We start from the raw sequence: 19,786 nt of genomic DNA on the forward strand, positions 1-19,786 counted from the left end.
TGGTCAGCAGCCGGTGACCTGGGAGCCCTGGAGGGAGCCCTGGCCCTGGCCGGGGTCAGCGGGGTCAATCAATCTCATTGCTATGCACAGCGCCCTTCGTTAGCTGCCAGCGCCGGTAACGAGTGCCAGGGCTGGCAAAGCGCGGGGAAGGGAGAGAAAAAGGGACGAAAACGGGGGGGAAAAGTGCTGCTTGGAGAGTTTTGTTTCAAGAGACCCTCCGCTAGTTGCGGGAAAGGGCAGGGGGGGCTCCCCCCCAGTAATGGGGGAAGTCACCCTGGGGAGGGCTCGGGGTGGAGAGGAGAGGTGACAGCAGCCTTCCTCCATCCCCGGTGCTCTGCGTCTTCCTCGCCGCCCGGTGGTGGAGGTGCAGAGCTGGGCTCGGTGAGTGCCGGAGCCGCGGCTCGGGGCCCTCCTGGGCTGGCTGAGACCCAGCAGACTCATCTCCCCGGTGGGACGCCCGCCTGCCCTGCCCGGCGGGCTTCGATCGGCCGCTGTCTCCGGGCTGTGCTGAGATGGATCTGGGTGGCAGAGCCCCATCGTGGGCAGGGGGATGGGGTGGGGTGAGGTAGGGTGGGGTGGGATGGGGTGGGATACAATGGGGTAGGAGGGGATGGGGTGGGGTGGGATGACGGGGCACTGAAATCTCCCCCAAACCGGGGTGCAGGACCTCAGGGGCAGCCCAGCTGGTTAGGGCAAACGGGGACGTCCCCAGAAGGTGTCCGGGAGGCCGATGGGGTAGGAACCCAACTTCTTGTGCAAGCCCCGATGCTCGGGTTGCAGAGACGCTGCCCAGCAGCGGGACGAGCTCCCAGCCAAAAGTCCCCGCAGAAGATGCTCAGCGTGGATGGGTCCCGAGTGCCCACCCCAATTCCACAAACTGACCCCCAAAGGGGGGACATCCCAGAGCCATGGGGGGTGGCTCTGGGGACAGGGCAGCAGGGGGGGCACCAGCCCCCCCCCCGACCGTGCTATCGCTGCCCACAGACCCCCCCCCCCCCCACACTCCCCGTTGCTCCGGCCGGGGGCTGGAGCCTGCGGCGCACAGACACGTTGTCTCCAGCGCACAACCACACTCATCTCGGAGATGGGGTCTGCTGGGAAAAGGCTCCCCCCCCTCCGCCGGGTCGCCCGCAGACGGGGGCATTTCCAGGATTTACCGGTAAGGCTGGGGCCGTGCACCACCAGCGCCATTTCGGGGCCTTCCCGCTTCCTTCGGGTCCTCCCCCCCTACGTGCCGGAGGTGCTCAGGGGGCAACGAGTTTGGGCCCTTTCTGTCACTTCGGTGCGGTGACATCCCGGTCACAGCAGGGATTCGGGGTTCCTGGCTCCATCCTGAGGCACCAGGCACCACGCAGGATGGGAGCTGGGTGCCAGCATCAGCTCCTGTCCCTATAACATCCTCCCAGGTTCCCATTTTGGGCTCCAACCTGGGGACACTGCTCCCACACGTCCCTGTACTGGTGGTCTGGGGGTGCTCCTGAGCCTGCCCCCCAATCTCCCCTGAGATTGGGAATGAAGGCAGATCACAGCTGACAGCTGGGAGATGGATTTATTGCAACGATGCAAAAATTAGTTTATAGAATATATAGAAATAAAGATTTCCTTCCTTGATGGGGGAACTCAGAGCAGCAGCAGCTCCTCTGGCAGGATTTATTAATCACGCTGGTGTGCTGCTTGTGCAGCAGCAACGATTTCCTGGGGGGTTCTGGAGGGACTCTGGGGGGGGGGGGGAAGGGCACAGGGCCCCCCCAAGCTGTGGTCACCCCCAGAAAAGGCTGGAGCCACAGCAAGGCAGAGCTCACTCCTCCATGAGCCGCGATGTCGGCTGCTTGGAGGCTTCTGCAGGCTGAAAGCTTCGATTTCAGCCCAGTAACATTTACTCTGGCTGTGGGGCTGAAAACCAGAGCAACCTGTCCTTAACCTATTCCTCACCCTTGCCCTGCAATTTGCTGGGTTAAACACGGGGAAACTGAGGCACGGGTGCAGCGCGACTTTGCCTGAAGGCAGAGAGAGCCGAAGGGAGGGCACGGCAGCGAAGGGCAGGAGGGGACGTGCGCCCTCTTACATTTGGGAGTGGGATGCAGGCGTCCTGGCGACGAGCATCCCCCGCCACCTCCCAGACCCCCCATTTTATTGGGAAAGGGGGAAAAATCCCTGATACCAGCCCCTGTCCGTTGCGCCCCTTCACTCCCTGATCACCGTCGCCCGGAGGGTGCCACCGCGGGGGGACCGCGAGGGTGGCAGCGGGGGCCGCCGGGCGCAGGCGGGCTGCAGGATGCTGCTCTCTGTGTCTCCTTGCTGGGCGGTCGATCCCCAGACAGGCTCCTCGCCTTGCTGCGTGTGCTCTTTCGAGCCCATTGATTTCCCTGAGTAAGTGAGTTTGTATGGATCATGCAGCATGCAGCCCGGGCTGCCCATCGGTGCAGCAGCCGGCGGGGGGGAGGGCGGCCGAGGAAGGGGGGAGCCGGGAGAGAGCAGAACCGATCAATATGGACAGTGTGAAGTGAATTAATGGAAGACGTAGAGGCTGGCTGACAGCGCTGCCGAGGCCGGGCTGCCCTTCGGGGACCGCGGGGAGGCAGCTGGCGATGCCGCCGGGGGCCCGGCGATGGCTCCGTGCCTGCGATGGGGGGAGCGGGGCTCCGGGACGCCGGCACGGTCGGGCACGGGCGCACGGTGGCTGCTGAGCCCCCCCAGGAGAGATCGGGGACCTCGGGTCTCTGGGTTGGCCCTGGCTTGGACAGAGGCTCACGGTCGGAGGCCACTGGGGCAGCGTCCTCCATGCCCGAAGGATGCCTGGCTCCGCAGGAGCAGCTGCAGCCACTTTCCCAAAAGCCAGGCACCTTGGGTCTAAAATATATATATTTTTTTTTTTCCTTGCAGCAAACAAAAAACTCTCATAGATGGTTTCTGATCAGGATTTTCATTAAAATGTTTTTTTTCAGGGGGGAGGTGAAGATAAAAGATGGAGAGAAAAATCCCTCCCTTTGTCATCTTTCTTTCATTCTGTTGTGTTCTCTTTCCATGCCCAGGGAAGCTGGATGTAAACAGGACCCTGCCTACAACCAGCTTTGAGCAAGTACAAACATTTCCGACATCTCGTTTGCCTTTGCAGAGCATTGGGTGGCGAGCTCGGAATAAAATAATAATAATAAAAAAAAAACAACAAACAACAAAATAAAAACAGAAAAGCCTCAAAAACGCACACCAAAAGCACTGCGCTGCTGCCTGCTCCCCGCAGCTCCGAGGGGCCGGGAGCAGAGGCATTTCCCTTTCAAGTCTCTTGGCCGCTTGCCACCCTGCCCTCGGCGCAGGTGGGCGATTCCCATTACTGCTAATGCAAGTTAAACAGAACCACCTGCCGAGCACGTGGTCCGTGCGGAAACCTCCCGAACTCCACCCGAGACGAGACAGTTTACGACCATCGCTGGTTGCTGAGGCTCGTTATGGTCTCACGTAATTACTCTTCCTCTCATATCTTTGCTGTGAATGAGAGATAAAGAAGGCAAGCATAGCTCGCATCAGTAGGTTTCAGAGTTAACACGACTAGAGGAAGGAATCATCTTGATGAGCTTGCTTGTAATGTAGAGAGAGGGGCTTGGGGAGCTACTGTGGTCACTGAGAGGTTGCTGTTTTTTGGCTCTTTGCTGGTGGGTTCTGGTTTGTGACTTCTATTTTCCATTTTCCCCTATATAGCGGGGGGAAGCAGCTCAGCTGGGTTCGGTGAAGTATCGGCAAGGCCCGTTTGCCAACCTCAGTCTGCAGAGGATTGCAGGCGCTCGAGGAAGAGGATGGTGCCTTGAAGGCAGCATCAAGTCTGGACATTTGGGCTGCGTGGGGGTTTGTTGGGCAGTGCCACCGTGCATGTGCTCCTTCTTGCTCCGTGAGCGAGGCTGGAAGCACGCAGGGGCAGGTAGCTCCTGGAAAACCCAAAATGCTGGAATTGCTCCCAAACACCCTCCTCTCTCAGAGGCTGCAGAGCCCCTGATACCTGGGGACATGAGAGCTCTAGCAATGTGCCCGGGGAGGCAGCAGGGGCAGCACCACGAGGCTGTGCTGAAAGGAAGGGGCTGGCAGGGTGTTGGGGTCCCCGAGGGGACACGTGCCCATCCCAAAGCCCCCGGTGATGGGTGCAAGGAGCCGGGGACCATGGAGCAGGAGATTCAGATGCTGCCTGGTCCTGTGCTCGCGTCAGAGCTTCGATGTGAGCTACTGGGAATCGGAGCAAGGGGAAATCACGCTTAGCAGGCGGGTTGGCAGAGCAAGGTCCGATTTTTGCACGCGCTTCGCCTGTGGCTGCCGTGTGCGTGCACGCGAGGGTGCTGCTGCTGGGGTGCTGCGGTGGTGTCGGGGAGGAAATCGGGGGGTGCAGAGCAGGAAGATGCTGCCGAGTGGCGAAGGCAGGCGGGCACCCACGTGTCGGGCACACGATGGGTGCAGAAGGTGCCACCCCCCCGCCTGCCCAGCACGTGAGACCTCCGGGCACCGCGAGGCAGAGGGACCGGGGCGGGGGGAGCGCGAGGTGTGCTGGCCCTTTAAGAGAATAATTTCGGAGCTGGCCTACTGAGTTATTGATTGGCGCTATGGTAACGTATATTAGATTATGTATGGCTGGAAATGTGTTGTGGACTGGGAGGCTTGTTTGGGAAGCCAGCACTCCTCTTCTTGTAAACCAGCTCCCCGCTGAGGGGCCGGGGTGCGAAGGGTCTGCGGCGTGCCGGCTCTGCGGGGCTGAGACCGGGCACAGCTCGAGGCACGTGTGGCTGGGGGCATCCCTGGGGCAAAGCGGTGGAGGCAGAGGAGATTTTTGTTCAAAAGGGCATTACCAGGTGGATGGGAGTGCCCAGCAGCATCCTAGACTCAGGAGGGGCCTTTCAGCGTTCACAACACCTGGATAAAGGCAAGTCCCAGCCTCTCCGGACAGCCTGCCAGGGCTTTGGCTTGGCTGTAGCTGAGAGAGCTGGCGAAGCCCAGTTTTGGTTTAATTGCCCTGGCAGAAGCAGGGCAAGCAGGCTGCAAGGGAGGCGGGTTGACCAGGCAGGTGTAAGAACTTCACCAGCTGGTGGCTTCCCACAGCGTGGGCTCCGTGTTGAGCCCAAACCCCGCCAGCTCCACGTCTCGGATGCGCTTTTGGCTTGACGGGGCAGGGAGGGCTTCTTCCATGGCAGCAGGGAGGTTCTGGGCTGCTCAGGGAAAGCTGCTCGGGCTGCAGCTGTGCGATGGTGCCTGGAAATCCTGCAGCAGAGAGTTGGGGTGCCTGGGAGCTCAGCGAAGCCTCCCTCTGTGCATGTGTGCCGGCTGTCACCGTGCCGGCCCCACCTCACCAACGCTGCTGGAACTCCACAGCACACAAAGCACCTCCTAATGCCCCAAACCACTGAGTACCGGTTCCCGACTCATCCTGCTTCTGCTATGAAGTCCTTTCCAAAAGGAACCTGAGGTTTGCAGCGCGGTGCAGGGGCTGAAGGCGCCGTATTGATCCCGCCGGCGCTGGCCTCGCGCTGTCACCTTTCGGTGCTGGGCACGGGGCAGTGGGGAGGCAGCGGAGCGTGCACCGAGCCCGGTCGGGGGTATTGTGCTGGAGTAATTGGGCTTGGAAAATGAGAGGCTTTGAAATCCTTTAAAAGCGAGGAGGGAGGGGAAGGGCCCTGGGCTCCCCGTGCTGCCGGCTGAGAGCAGGGAGCAGCTGTCCCGTGGGGGACCCCGGCGGCGTGGGGACGCCGACTGCTCCTGCAAACCCAGGCAGGTCCTGGGACGCAGAGGGGCAGGGATGGAGGGAAGGGGACAGGACCTTGGGAGGAGGTGATGTCTGTGGGCACGCACGTTGCTGGGGCTGCAGGAGGCTTGCTGGAAGTGTGACAAGGGATTTTTTGGGGAAAAACGAGGATATCTCTTGTATCTTGCATGGCTGCTTTTGTCTGGCACTGGTGTTTGCAGCTGGCAATTCAGTGCTACAGCAAAGACCTCTGGGTCCAGCAGCCACCAGGTATTGAGACATATCTCTTGCAGGCAATTATCAGCGACTGTTCCGGTGCTAAATACGTCGTCTTCTCCTCCCTTTCCTTCCCATCTTTTTTTTTTTTTTTTTTTTGGTCTCCCAGTGTAACATAAAAACATATTGATCGCTCAGCCAGGCGCTCCGAGCATGCGTGCGATGGGAGGCAGAAGGCTGGGGCCATCGGGGCTGCCCGAAATTCCAGCAGCCGCAGTGCCCGCAGCACCCCTGCCCCTGGTGCCCGGTGCCATCTCCCAGCTCTCTGCACCGCGCTGGCGTCCCCAAGCCCCTGCTGGGGGAAGGAGGCAGGAACACCGACTTGGGCTTGTGTGGGACCCATCAAGCCCAGGGCCCCTGTTTTGGGCAGGGCTGTGCGTTTTTCCCCTCTCCGAAGCATCTCTCCTTGCCTCAAGCAGGGAGGAGAAGGTGTGGGCACCTGGGTGCACATCCCAGCCACGAGCGGTGATGCTCAGAGCATCACAGCAAGCCGAGGACGTGCCTCCCTGCCCTCCCACACCCCCGTGTTTGCTGCTGGCCAAGAAAAATTAACTTCAACAGCTTTTCCAAAGCCCGGGACTAACCTCCAGCTCCCAAATGCCCTGCAGCATCCACTCACCAGACCGGGAGAGCAGGAGGTAGAAAAGACATCGCTGCTTTTCAGCAATTCCTCTCTGCCCCAGGAGCCTGCAGGTGCTCAAGTGCTGTCCCCAGCTGCAGGGGTGGCCCAGCCATTGTGGGAGCCACTTGTCCCCATCGGCAGGCTGGGGACCCTGGCTGGCACCGAGGTTGTAGGGGACCTCGGGCTGCTCTGGGGCTGAAGTTGCTTAGAAGGAGATTGCTTACGGCCAGGCTGGGCTTTGGTTTGTAAAGCCTTGGGTTCTGGGAAATCTCAGGAGAATTTAAAGCGAATTTTGGAGGATTTAAAGTGAATTTCTTGCTTTCTCCGTGCACAAGGAATTGCCAAAGGCTGAAAAGCCTGGGCAGACCCCACTGTGGGTTTCAGGAGCTCAGGGAGAAGGGATGGGTCCTGGGTATCACAAATGCATCGGTGCTGGGGGGTGGGGGTGGTTTTAAGCCCCTTCTCCTGCTTCCCTTGGAGCTGTTGGCTCCTGAGGCTCTGTCTGAGCCCAAAACTCCCAATGTCCGTGCGAGGTGGCTGCTCCCTGCGCAAATAGCCTGCCCTAAATTTTGTCCTGACCAGGGAAATGACGTGTGCTTTTTTTTTTTTTTACTGTCCAACTGGTGTGAGCTGCTGCAGGGCAGGATGACAGGTGCTGCCCGTCCCTGTGCAGGTAGTGGGGGGTGGCCAGGGGGGAACAGCATCGGGGGGGGGGGACGGATGGACGGACAGGAGAGGGCGGTGGTGATGACAACAGCGCTTGGCTCATCAGCACGTCTCTGATAGCAGCTTGGAGCCCTCTGCGATCGATCAAGCCAAGGTGCACGGACTGCTTCAGATCTATTTAAAGAGCCTGGCTGCCTGGCCCCGAGGGGGAGAAGCTGGGAATAAACCCCCCCGGTCACCGCTGCGCCTCTCCGAGGTGTCCCAAGGGGCTTCCCGACCCTCTGCCATGGGGACACCCCCGGTGCCACCTTGTCCCTCAGCTCCGGTCCCTGAAGTTAGAGCATCCCAGCTCGGACACGGGGCAGGGGACGCGGCGTGGGCATGGTGCAGGTGTCCTTCGGCCGCAGCCTGGGTGCTGGGGAATTGCTGCTGAGGTTCGGGCTGGGGGCGCAGCTCAGCACCCGGCACGGTCATGGCTCAGGGAGCAGGGGAGGCTGGGCTGGGTGGTCGGAGTGCGGGGTCTAATCCTGCCCCCCAGGACCATTGTACCAAACATCCCCCCCCTCTCAGCACTGCTTTGATCCCGAGAGGTTCGGGCTGTGCCACCCACCCCAGCAGTGACCAGGGGACAGTCCCGGGCCATGGCCACCCCTGGGTGCAGCACCCAGGTGCGTGCACAGGGGCTGGATTTGGCCGTGGCTGCGCAGCACAGGGAGCAGCGAGGCTCTGAAACTGTCCAGCTCCCAGGATTTCTGCAGAAGATGCTGCTTGTTTTATTTATTTATTTATTTATTTATTTTTCCTTGCTGAGAGGAGCCAGCAGCTGCAGACAGAGCGGGGCATTAAGGAAAACAAATGGGCCGGAGCCGAGAGGGAGAAGCCCGGATACGGCCGCATTTGTCAGGCTCCGTATCGGCATGTGGCCATCGCTCAGCAGCCCGTTATACCTGGAAACGGCAGGGGAGCGCAGTCAGAAGTGAGCAGACGGGGTGCTGGTGGTGGTGGAAGGAGGTGTAGGGGTGGGGAGGGCAGGATCTGTCCCCCACGGAGGCAGGTGCTGGTGCCTTTCTGCAGCGGTGGGGTGAAGGATGTGGCCCCAGCCCAGGGAAACAGCACTCCGCTGCAGACCCCAGCACCTGAAGCTGGTGGTGCTGGGGGTGACGGCACAGGGACGCAGCTGGGGACCCCATGGCAAGCGCCAGCCGGGTCCTTGCTCCGCCGCTGGGACGGGCAGGATGCGACGGTCCCCACAGTGCCCGGCTCCCAGCGGCAGCACGTCGGGTGGTGGCAGCTGATGGGCCCCATGGGCTGCCATCAGGGTGGCTTTGGTGGCATAACGGGGTGCCTGCCACCAGTATGGGAACAAGGAGGGGGTTGGCACAGGGGAGATGGTGCCAGGAGGCAGGAGGAGGATCAGCCGCCCACGGAGCTCCCTGGTACGGAGACATGCAAAATTTCAGCAAAGTCGTCTTTTGGCTGTAAGCTTTGGCTCCAGGGCAGGTGGGTCCTGGGGGGTCACCTGCAGCTGGGGGGTTGCAAGGTCCCTGGGGTGGGCAGCTGCACCCATCAGCCTCCAGGGAGCCCCAGACCCCCATTACGCTCCTCACCCCCCGCTCTGCCTCCCCTCGCCCGGTCCCCTCATTAGCTGCAACACAGAAAAGTGTTTTGAAACCTTTGCAGAGGGGTCCGTCCGTCCCCCCCCCCCCGGCCTCTGCCACTTTTCCCGTCATGCTCATTAGAGCCCTGAGTATCAATCAGGCAGGCGGAGATGAAAGCCAGCTGGGGATGCATTACACACCTTGGAGAGGGATGAAAGCGCCTCTTTAGTCCTAACAAACCTCTCGAAGCCGAGATGCAGATGGACGCGCCTCGCACCAGCTGCCTTTCATCTTAATTTTCTCCTTTTGGGCTCCTTGTCCCGGCGGTGTCATGTGCGTGACAAGTGTGGTGGCCTTGGGTGGCACCCAGGGCTGGGTGGTGGGCAAACTGCAGATATACGGGGAGGAAGATATTTTTTTGTCCATCTGTCCTCCCTAAGGACCCGGAGGATGACCCAAAATGTCACCATCCATTAGGAGCCTCCACGGACACCTCTGGGTGCAGCGTCAGTCCCTGCCCAGCCCTGGGGACTGCTCCCACGGAGGCAGGTAGCAGGATCTGGCTCATGCTGGGTTGTGCTGTGCAATAGATTTTAAATTTAGAAATTGTTCAGATTTGTACTTTGAAAAAAATCCATGGGGCATTAAATATTTACAGAAAATCAGCAGCTGTGTAAATAATAGAAAAATCCAATATTCTGAGAGTGGACCGGTTTTCAATAAATTTGAAAATTTTATGATATTGTTATTATTATTTATTGCCTATTTTATTTGTCGGTGTCTCTTTTCACAGGCCGTGTGGATCTGGGTGTTTCACCAACCTGCGCAAAGTGAGCGGCCAAATTTCCTGGGCTGCAGCCGCCCCTGCCCAGCGTCGCCGCTGCCCCCTGAGCCCGTCCTGCTCGTCACACCGATGGGCTGCTCTGGGAGCAGGCATCCCGGGAGGGTTTCCTCTGCTGCTGCCTGGGCAAACTGAGACATCCTCTGAGCATCCCCACGTCCCTGAGCATCCTGCATCTCCGAGCATCCTGCATCCCTGAGCATCTCCATATCCCGCAGCATCCCGCATCCCGCAGCATCCCACGTCCCTAAGCCAGCAGGTCCCAGGCACGGGGCCGAGGGCGCACCAGGAGCCCCGCAGGGGTGGAGGGCTGCGGAGGGTGACGGCGACGTAGCACCTACTCTAATGGGATCCTCTCCACAAGTAATTAAGCCTCGGCTAATGCTAACCGTAATGTGATGTATGTATGCCTTTAACTAATCATTTATTAGCCTCGTTGATGGTTTGTCAATATTAATTCATTTATTTAAACAACTCCGAGCTGTAATGAAGATGTTTGCTTTAAGGGGGAAAAAAGAGATGGAGCTGCCAGGAGATTTTTTGTTGACTCGATGGATGTCGCTCTGCCCTGGGTGATGAGCAGTGTCCCTGCCCTCGAAACCCAGCCCCTCGCTGCCAGCGGTGTCCCCAACCTGGTGGCTGCCCCCGGAGCATCCCGAGGGGCTGCTGTAGGGACCCCCCCCCCCCCCCAGCACCTCTGGGCTGGCTGGGATGGGGCCACCCAAACCAGCTGAGCGCTGTGGCCAGAACAACTTTGTTTCAAAGAATTTCCATCAGTTTGACCTTAAAATGTTCCAGCCATACTTAGACGCCTGAAGTCAGACCCAAATGTGCTGCACGACCAGGAACAATTGGTTTCTGCTGACTTTCGACTTGCTAATGATTTCAAATTGGTTTTCATTTCAAATCAAATTACTTCTATTTAATATTTTTTTGAGGTGGGGGAGAAGGAAATTGACAAGAAGCTGAAAAAGATGTATTTTTTGTCCCATTTGATAGCCCAGGTTGGGCTGGATTTTCTCCTCCTTCTGCAGCCCTTGGGTGCCGAGGCCAGCAGGGTGCTCTCCAGGGGAGCATCCCCAGGGAAGCTGGGTCCTGTGCCGGGGCTGTGCCAAGCGGCTCCTGCAACACGGGCTTTGGTGCTGGCCCTGGATATTGCAGCAGCTGCTTTCAGCTCTCCTCGTCAGCTTCTTAACATCAGCTAGATCACAGTATGAAAGTTAACTTTCTCTTAAACAGGCTTAATTAGCATCCTTCAGACAAACATAAATTAATCCCGGGCTGCTCTGGAAGATGCGGAATTTCCCCTTGATCAATTGCCAGTCCTGGCTCCAAACAAACTCCTCCAAAATCCAGACCTCACTTTGGGTCTGCCATGCATCGCCCACGGAGCTGGTGAGCTGGGGGCATCCCCATGGCCTCGGTGGGGTGGTCAGCCCTGCTCCAGGCACAGGGATGTGCCTTCAGGTGCCACCACAGCCATGGGTGCCCTTGGATCACAGTGCGTGGGCAAGTACAACCACGCATGACCACCTACACCCATGCAGGACGTTTGACCGTGCCCAACCGTGCGTGACCACACATGACTATGTTTGACCATGCACAACCGCTCACCACCGCTCATGACCATGTGTGATCATGCACAACAATATTTATCTTGTGTGACCATGTTTACCTTGCACAACCGTGGATGACCACGTGTGGCTGCTCACCACCATGCCCAACCATGGTTGACCCCACACAATGAAATATGACCGTGAAATGACCACACAAGGACCGTATACCACCACCACACATGCCTCCACCTTGCCCCAGGTATCCCCCCAGCCCCAGGGCTGCAGGGACTCCTGCAGGGTTGGTGTCCTCACCGTGCATGGTCTTGGATGGTTTGTCTCCCACGAATGTGCCTGTGGGCCCTGGCTGCCCGTGCAGTGCCCACAGTACCCTGTCACTGCAGGGTGACACGCCGGCAAAGCAGGACCTTCTCCTGCTTGGTTCGATCCTGCTACCTGCTCTTTTCCTTTGACGCCCATCATTCTGATATGAGAAGAGCCAGCAAGATGTCCTAGTCTCCTCCTCCAGGAGAAAATGGGAAAAGTTTTGGTTTGCTTTGGTAGAAGGGCAAAGCATCCTTGGGGGTGAAAATCACTCTTTTGGGAAGCTGTTTAAGAACAGCCCTGCAGTTTGGTTCTGTGCTGGTACAGCCCGGCACGGCGGGCACCCCACAGCCCCGACCGTCCTTGCGAGGGCTGGCCCCAGCAGTTCGTGCCAGGATCTATAAAGTCTGCAGGAGGCAGCTGGGTCGAAGGCACGGATCCTCCAGGAAACGGGAGTGGAAGAAACCAGGCTAATTCAGCTTGAATTGTTGGTGGCGTTCGTCCACTTTGATAAAAACAACACCCGGAGCCGCCTGCGCCTTGTCCTTCTGTGCAGAAACCTGTGGGAACAAGGGTGGGAAGATGCCTGCTTGCAAGCAGGGAAACTGAGGCACAGGGGATCTGATGGGCTTTCTGGGGGCAGCACCTATCCTGGCACCAAAACCCTTGGGCACAGGGCTGAGAGCCAGCCTGGGGTGGGATTTCCCTTTGTGTGTGCTGTGCACAGGGGCCATATCCTGCTCAGCATCACCCACCACAGCATGGAGAGATGAGGCATTGAGTTAATGGGATCCAGGTCCATGGGGGGACACAGTGACCGGGTCCCCGAGGGTGCCAGGCTGTCACGGGGCACAGGACCCTGTCCCAGCTGCGGGTGGAGGATGAGCTGGAGGGGGGGGAACAGGGAAGGAGGGGCACCCAGCCTGACACCGGGTCACGGAGCCGGGAGCGTTGCGAGGTGCCGAAGGGATCAATAGCAATTCTAATATCATACAAGTCAATTTTGACCTGTCATGGGCAGCTCGGCAGGCTGACTCCAGAGCTGCGGGACCTGATAAATGGGCTCTCAAAACCATATTTATAGCAAGAAAAAGCTCATAAAATTGAAACAAGGCCAGAGCGCGGGGAGGAGGCTGCTGCCCGGCCGCAGCCCTCACGATGAACGGAAATCAGGAAGGGGAAAGGTGGGATGCAGGGTGAGGAGGGGGGAAGCCTGGTGCAGGGGGTGTTTAGGGGTGCTGGGGGGGCTCAGGGGTAGAGACCCAGCCCATGGGGCACGGCAGTGCCAAATGATGTCCCCATTGCAGGCACATTGCCCGGCTGGGGGACAGAGGTGAGTTATGGGGACCTGGCTGTGCGTGCATAGGATTTTGGGGTACAAATCCCTACTAACTTCTGCACCCCATTCTTTTGCAGCCCCACATCAGCCCCACATCAGCCCCAGTGACACGGCTGCTGGGGGGGGGGGGCTGGGAGCACTGCGTCCAGCCCGAGCCCCGCAGCAGTTCCTGACCTATTCGGGGGGGGGGGGGGGAAGCAGGGGGAAGGCGCCTTCCCCCCATTATTGCCCCCCCAGGCGCCCCCCCCCCCCCCGCAGCCCACAGCGCAGCTGCTCTTGCCGGGAAGGCCGTCCCGTCCCTTCCCTCCCGTCTCACCGCTCGCTCAGCCCCACGTCCCCAAAGAGCAAACCTTGCCCTGGGTTTCCAGTAGCTGCAGTTTTCCTCCAGGCCTTGATGTGGAAAGACATTTATGAGAAGAATTGGAAAAAAAAAAAAAAGCAAAAAGATGGCGGGGGGAGATGGGCTCATGAGAAGCTGAGCCCCTTCCCTGCCTGGCTGCACAGTGCAGGGGACACGGTTATGTGGCCCCAAAAACGTGCCACCCCCTGCCCTGCTGTGGGGACAGCAGGGAGCAGAGTGAAGGTCTCTGTGCTGTCCCCGTGCACGGATTTGTTTCTTCTTCATCCCCCTCCTCCTCCTCCTCCTTCCCCCCGTTTTAAACCCCATCCGGTGCCGGGGCACATTTCCCTCCTCCACCTCTCCGTGCACTTTCCCTGCTGTAAATCCTCCCCCAGATATCGCTCCCCGTGGCTCCAAACCCAACGGCCCCGTGCCCTTACTGGTTACAGGACATCCCATGGCCATGGTTTGTTCACACCACTCCTGTTTTTTGGTTGCTCGGACCTCTCTGGGGCACAGCTGGCATCTTCCCTGCCCCTCTGCCTTCGGACTTACCGGCTACCTTTCCTCGGAGCCACCTGCCATGGGTGTGAGGAGTTGCCTGGTCTCAGCTTGAGCCTCTCAGGGGGCTGTGGCTGGGGGTTTGGGAGGGAGGAACAATGCTGAAGGAGGGTCCCAGACCCCAAATCTCCCAGGTCTCAGCTGGGGCTGGTGCGCCTCAGCTGGGCTCTTTGCACCACATCCTCTGTGTGCCTTGTGGGCGGCATTTTGGGGATGCTCCTGCCTGGCCCTGGGCTGGGGCTGCTGGGAAAGGGGAGGGGGAGGTGTGTCTGGCTTTTTGCCCCCCTCCAGAGCATTATGAGGGGTGGGAAAATGCTGACCTCTGGTTTTCCACTTCTTCTTGCTCTTTCCTTCCCTCCGGGGGCTTTTCTCACCATCCCCTGCGCAGCAAATAAAATGTCCTGATAACACCGGGATCAATGCAATCTGAGTCAATCAACCCAAGAGGGACCCAGCTGGAAAACCGTGCCCTGTCCCCCTCCCTCCTCATCCTCCTCATCCTCCTCCCAACGCCACGGGGAGGTGCAGCCCGACCCCCTCGGCTGTGGCTATGCAGCATCCGGGGTTGGCTTCCCCCGGTGCGAGCTGCGTGCAGGAGCAGCGTCTCCGCGTGCAGGAGCAGCGTCTCCATGTGCTGTTCTTGCATGAAATGAGTCTGTCAGGTCTCAGCACTGCCTGCAGCCGGTTTGCACCCAGAAGGAGCCAGGGGCATCGGTGGGGCTGCCCTGGGGGGTTCCTGGGCAGTGCCAGGGTGCAGAGGGGCTGCGGGTACACCCCAGGTTGGTGCAGCTGCTTGGGGAGCGTCTCTCCTGCCCCGTGCCTCAGTTTCCCTGATGGCCCCGGCGAGACAATGCGCCTTCCTTGCTTACACACTGTATTTGGGACAAGGTGCAACTGCTGTGCAGAGACAAAATCCTCCCAGGAGCATCCCCAGGGGTTTCCTGGTCCAGTGGTACCACTGACACTTCAGGGAACCGAGGCACGGTGGGGCCAGGGCCAGGCGGGATGGATGGTTTGACCCATGCTGGGAGCCAACACCAGGCAGCTCAAGCTCAGAATGGATGAAATAACACCGGCCTCGGAGGGATTTACGGGCAGGATGGAGATTGCCTTGCTGTTGCTGCCTCCCTGCTCCTGCCCCAAGGGAGGGCTGGGATAAACCAGCTCTTTGCCCAGGTTTTCTCCCAAAGTGGGAAATTTCCCCCTTCAAATGGGAGAGGAGGAAGGAAAGATCGGTGTATTTAAGCAGTTTCAGTCCTGCTTCTTCCTTCATTTCCTAACGAATCCACTGGCTCCCAGCAACACTTGAGAATCTTTTTATAGATAAAATGAGCAATATTCTCCCCCAAAAGCTTTGTATATGGATTTCTTTAAAGTAATAAAAAAAAAATAATTCTTCATGGAACGGTTAGCTTCAACAGCCCCTTTTTCACCACGTGAGTGGGTTCCTTGACCACATCAGTGGGCAGGGATCTTTGGGATGCCTTTGCCCCAGTGCCAGCACTGCCCAGGGGAGGTGTGGGAGCCTGAGTGCAGCCCGGCTCTGCAAGGATTTATTTCTGCATGCAAAGCCCCCACTGCTGTGGGGCCAGGCAGGGTGACTCACAAACTTGTCACCTCCATGCAAGAGCAAGGGGTGAAAGAGGGCTTCAGAGGTGGCTTGGGTGCTGCTCTGGTTGGATGGGATGGCTATAGAGAAATGATGGGGCAAGGAGAGGTGCAAGGTGTTGGTGGTTATTGCCTTGCAAAAGCCTTCTCCAGTCCTTGTTGAGTGAAAGACAGGTGCAGAAAAAGAAAATGTCCCATGGGACTCAAACACCACGCTCCCCTCTGCAGACAGAGCCCTGGGTTTCTGGTTTGCCCCCTGATAAGGATTTGAGGAGATCGAAGAATGGGCCATCAGATCTCGGTTTTCTCCATTTCCTCTCAGTGGTCCCTTGAGGGGCTGAGTGACTGCCTGGCTGGGTCAGTGGCAGCTCAGCCACCCTCTGCCACCAGGGGCTTCAGAGCCTCGCATGGGAACCCCAGTCCCCCGGAGCTGCCAAGGTGCAGGTGCCATCACCCTGCCTCTTCCTGCTCACCTCCCCTCCATCTCACTGCAGGCACAACCCAAAGCTCCCGGCAGCCCCAAGCCTGGTCCCTTCCCCATCATGTCTCACGTGCTTTGCTGGTGTAATGCAGGTTATTTCTAGATGGGACGGAAAGAAAGCAGGAAATACCAGTCTGGAGACGGTTTCTGGAGAGCCACCACTATGATGAGCCAATGACCAGCATCTCCCAGTGGGGACGGAGCAGGACGGTGGCTGGGTGTCCCTCATTGCTGTGCTCACGGGGACTTGTGAGCTCTCACCTGGTGGTGGTGGCCAGCTCCCTGCCACCAGAGGCACTGCATCCACCACCAGCCCCACCGCCTCTTGCTCAAAGGGTCTTCACCCGCAGCAGCGTGGTACTGGCACCCCAGGGACTCAGCACCACAGCAGCACCTCCTTTTCCCAGGGATGGACACCAAATGTCCAAGGCAGACAAAACCCAGGAAGAAAGAGCTTCTGGCAGTGGCAAGAAGCCGAGTCCAAGCTCCTGAGATGTTGCGCTCCCACCAATGGGCCATGGTGCGTTCCCTTGCAGATGGAGATGGACATGTCCCAGGGGGTTCTGCTCCTTCCCTTCTGCTCCTTGGCTACCTGGGAGAGCATCTCCCTTGCTATGGACATGTGCTCAGGCCTGGCCTCTTGGAGAAGACCCAACCACGGGCATCCCAGGCCTACATCCTCCATGTGGGCCCACTCTCCAGGCCTCCATTGCCTCCACCTTTCACAACCCTCAGGCCCTGCTACACCAACGTGTCTCTGGAGAAACAGGGGCAGTTGAGTGGAGAACAGATGCGTGGCAAACAGCGATGGGCATTGGGACAGGACACGTCTGTGTCTACCCGCTCTGCCAGCCCTTATCTGGGGGATGCGCATCCGGAGGAAACAAGGAAGAGCTAAAGGGGACATCTGGCTGCTCGAACCCTTGGCCCCCATCTCCACGTACCAGGTGAAGATCCTGGCGTCCTCTTGACTGAAGCTAGGCAGAACGCCGTGTCTCCGGCCTTCCTATCTCCTTGCAAAGCATGGCAGTTCCTGAATTGCCCGGCCGCAGCGGGCCCTAATGGCCCAGAGCTGATGTTTTATTGTCGGGTTTAAAAGTGTAATTAGTTCAAGTGTAAACAAAAAAACCTTGCTTAATTAAGAATTTTTAAACAGGGCAGAGAGAGATTCCGGAAACATTAATGAACCCCAGGCAAGCACCATAAAATTGATCGAGGGAAGAGAGACAGCGGGGACGGGGGAGGGCTGGGACGGGGATGCGTGATGAGAGGGTATTACCGCAGAAATCGCCTTCAGTTTACTTTGGCCGCTTAATGCCGGAGTGCATTTGGAAGCCTATGTTTATGGCGATGGGTCTCCATAGAAATATCTAATGATTTTTTATGCATTAATGGGAAAGTTGGACAGTGGTAATATATTGTTTAAGGAGACGGAGAGGATCCTTTTAAGGCTGACATGTTGTAGATCAAGAGTGACAGGCCGGGTCCTGGGCTGAAGTTCCCCGTGCCATAGCCCGTTGGGCCCCATGCCTCAACACGGATCAAATACCAGCCTGTGCCTTTAAGAGTCCATAAAAAGAACAAATAAAATCAAAGCACCGTTTTCCCACCGCCCCATCCCTCCCTTCAATGCTCTTTTTGGCTGGTGCCAAGAGAAGCTAAATATATCTGCCTTTCCCGTCTGCAGGCAATCGGCGGTGGATGGGAAGAGGGTCTGAGCGTTTCCCATCCAGACTGCTCCCAGCACGGAGTGGCAGATGCGTGTCTCCACGTTGGTAAGTTCTTTGTAGGTTGGAACCCTTCTGGAGCAGGACGAGGTGTCTGGAAGGTGCTGCTTCTTTCCAGTCGCTGGGAAGCAGCCAACGGCTCTGCTGGGCTCTGCCCAAGGCTGTCCAGCCTCTCCTGGGCTCGTTGGGTTTCTTGGGTGAGCTGCTGGAGAAGGTTGGTGGAAAGAAGAGTCTTGAAGACTTTCTGTGTGCGGGTGTTCTCTCAAAAGTGATAGGCTGGAGAGCTGGAAGGGTCTGGAGTGAAGCGAAAGAGCAAAGTAAACTTCTAGCTTGGAAAGGCCATTCCTCTTATTCTACAAATTGGGGTGAGAGCCCTCTGCTCAAGAAAGGAGTCCTGCTGGCTCCTTTTCTAGTGCTGGGAGCCCAGATGAGCTCGAAGCGAAGAGAAGCCCATGCTGTTGGCTGCCAAGGGACTTTGAAGGTCTAGGCATGCTGGGCTCTTCCCTTCCTGACCCAGCAAGGGGCCCCAAGCCCCAGGTGTGTCTTGCCCAGTCCTTTGGGACAGCCAGGTCCTGGAGAAGTTCAGCAATTTTCTGCCCTTCTGGTCAAAGTTCCCTTTTCCAGACCTCCTGCAGGAATATTCCCCTCATAGTCACCAGACCCCTGTAATCATCATGTTTGATGCCACTGTTGGCGACCAAAATCCTCGGAGAGAAATTGGCTCCTGGCTGGGAGCCCATCTTCAACCTGAGATGGTTCCTCCTGTTCTGCCTTCAATAGAGATAGAGGAGAAACCAGCCACCAGCCTTGCTGCCAATGTCTTCTCCCTCCTGCAGTACATGAACTCACTGCCTTCTGCTCTTCCTCAAAGGCCACATCTTCCAAACATCTTATTTTTGTCCCTTCCATCCCAGGCTCTCCAGTTTGTCTATATTTTCCCTGTAAATCTGGCGCCCAGCCCAGCGAGCTGCTCCAGCAGAGCTGAGTCAAGCAAAGAGGACGGCTGCCAGGCCTGGCACCGCATCTGGTCCCTGTGCACTCCCCAACCTGCTCAGGGCTTTCCCCCCCCAAGATCAGGGCACTGGGCTCTGCTGAGCACTCAGGACTCGCTCCTTGCCTGGAGGGATGGGACTGAGCAGGCCACCGGGTGACACCTTGGTCCTTGGTGAGACTCATGCCAGGCGGCACTGGGGTTTTCTGCTGCCCTGTCCCCATCATTGCCACCATTCATATTCAAACTTCCCTCCCTCAGCTTCCCAGGCATGTCAGCTCCATGGCAGAGCTTTGCTGGGAAGAAAGAAGGCCCAGAAGACCAACACGAAAGAGAAAGCTCTCCTGATAAGGTTAGCCTTGCTCAAACTCACTCATTTTGACAACATTTTCCAGGGAGGCATTTTCCAGAGGTAGGGACGTTGGGGTCTGGGGAGTTCAGGGCATACCTATTGCTTGGGCGTTCATAAAACACCAGGCTGTGCTAAGGGAGGGATGCCTCCTGCCAGCACAAGGAGGTGGAGTTACACCACAACGTGGTGCAAGAGGAGATCAGAGGCCGGGAGATTATTTCCCGTGTGCCGTTTGGGGTACTTCTGCCAGCAGAGCAATGTTCAACAGTCCTCGTGCTCCTGGCCACAGCGGGCAAGGAGGGGGTGGCATTCAGCCTGGCTGGTCCTGGGCACTGTGCTGTGGCTGCGATGCCAAGGGCGCATGTGCACCTGCAGCAGTTACGGAGCCCACACCTTGCATTAAAACAAGGCGTAGACGTTCAGGTAGGGACTGGGTCCCTCTTCCCACCCTTCAGACCTTACAGCTGACACGGCACCCACCCGTGGAGCCCCCTGGGGCGAGCTGGGCTTTGTCCGCCTGCCTCCCCTTCCCTCCTCTCCTCTCTGCCTCATCCTTCATTATTTCTCCGCTCCTCCCACCCTCTCTCTGCCTCTCCTCCCTTCCCCTGCCTTTTGTTCCTTCTCTCCTCTTCCCCTCCCTCCTCGCAGGAGCCTCCCCCCACCTCCAATCCCTGCTCCAGTTGCCCAGCCTGTGTCAATTAAGTATCGATCCCCTGTTCTCTATCGGTGGTCAGCTGAGCTAACCAGTCCTGCTAGGTGCTTTTCACAGTGATGAATAATAACAATAATAA

At 58.1% G+C, this 19,786-nt stretch overlaps 1 long non-coding RNA gene across 1 annotated transcript; it reads left to right on the plus strand.

Annotated features, from left to right (window-relative positions):
- Positions 1-3,513: 3,513 nt before the first annotated feature.
- Positions 3,514-10,157, plus strand: LOC308182195. Its single transcript, XR_013941710.1, has 3 exons — positions 3,514-3,654; positions 8,094-8,256; positions 9,672-10,157. It is a non-coding gene; the product is annotated as an uncharacterized lncRNA (long non-coding RNA).
- Positions 10,158-19,786: the final 9,629 nt, after the last annotated feature.

Source organism: Anser brachyrhynchus (assembly GCF_964034855.1).
Source record: "Anser brachyrhynchus genome assembly, chromosome: 23".
In the NCBI taxonomy this organism is placed as follows: domain Eukaryota; kingdom Metazoa; phylum Chordata; class Aves; order Anseriformes; family Anatidae; genus Anser; species Anser brachyrhynchus.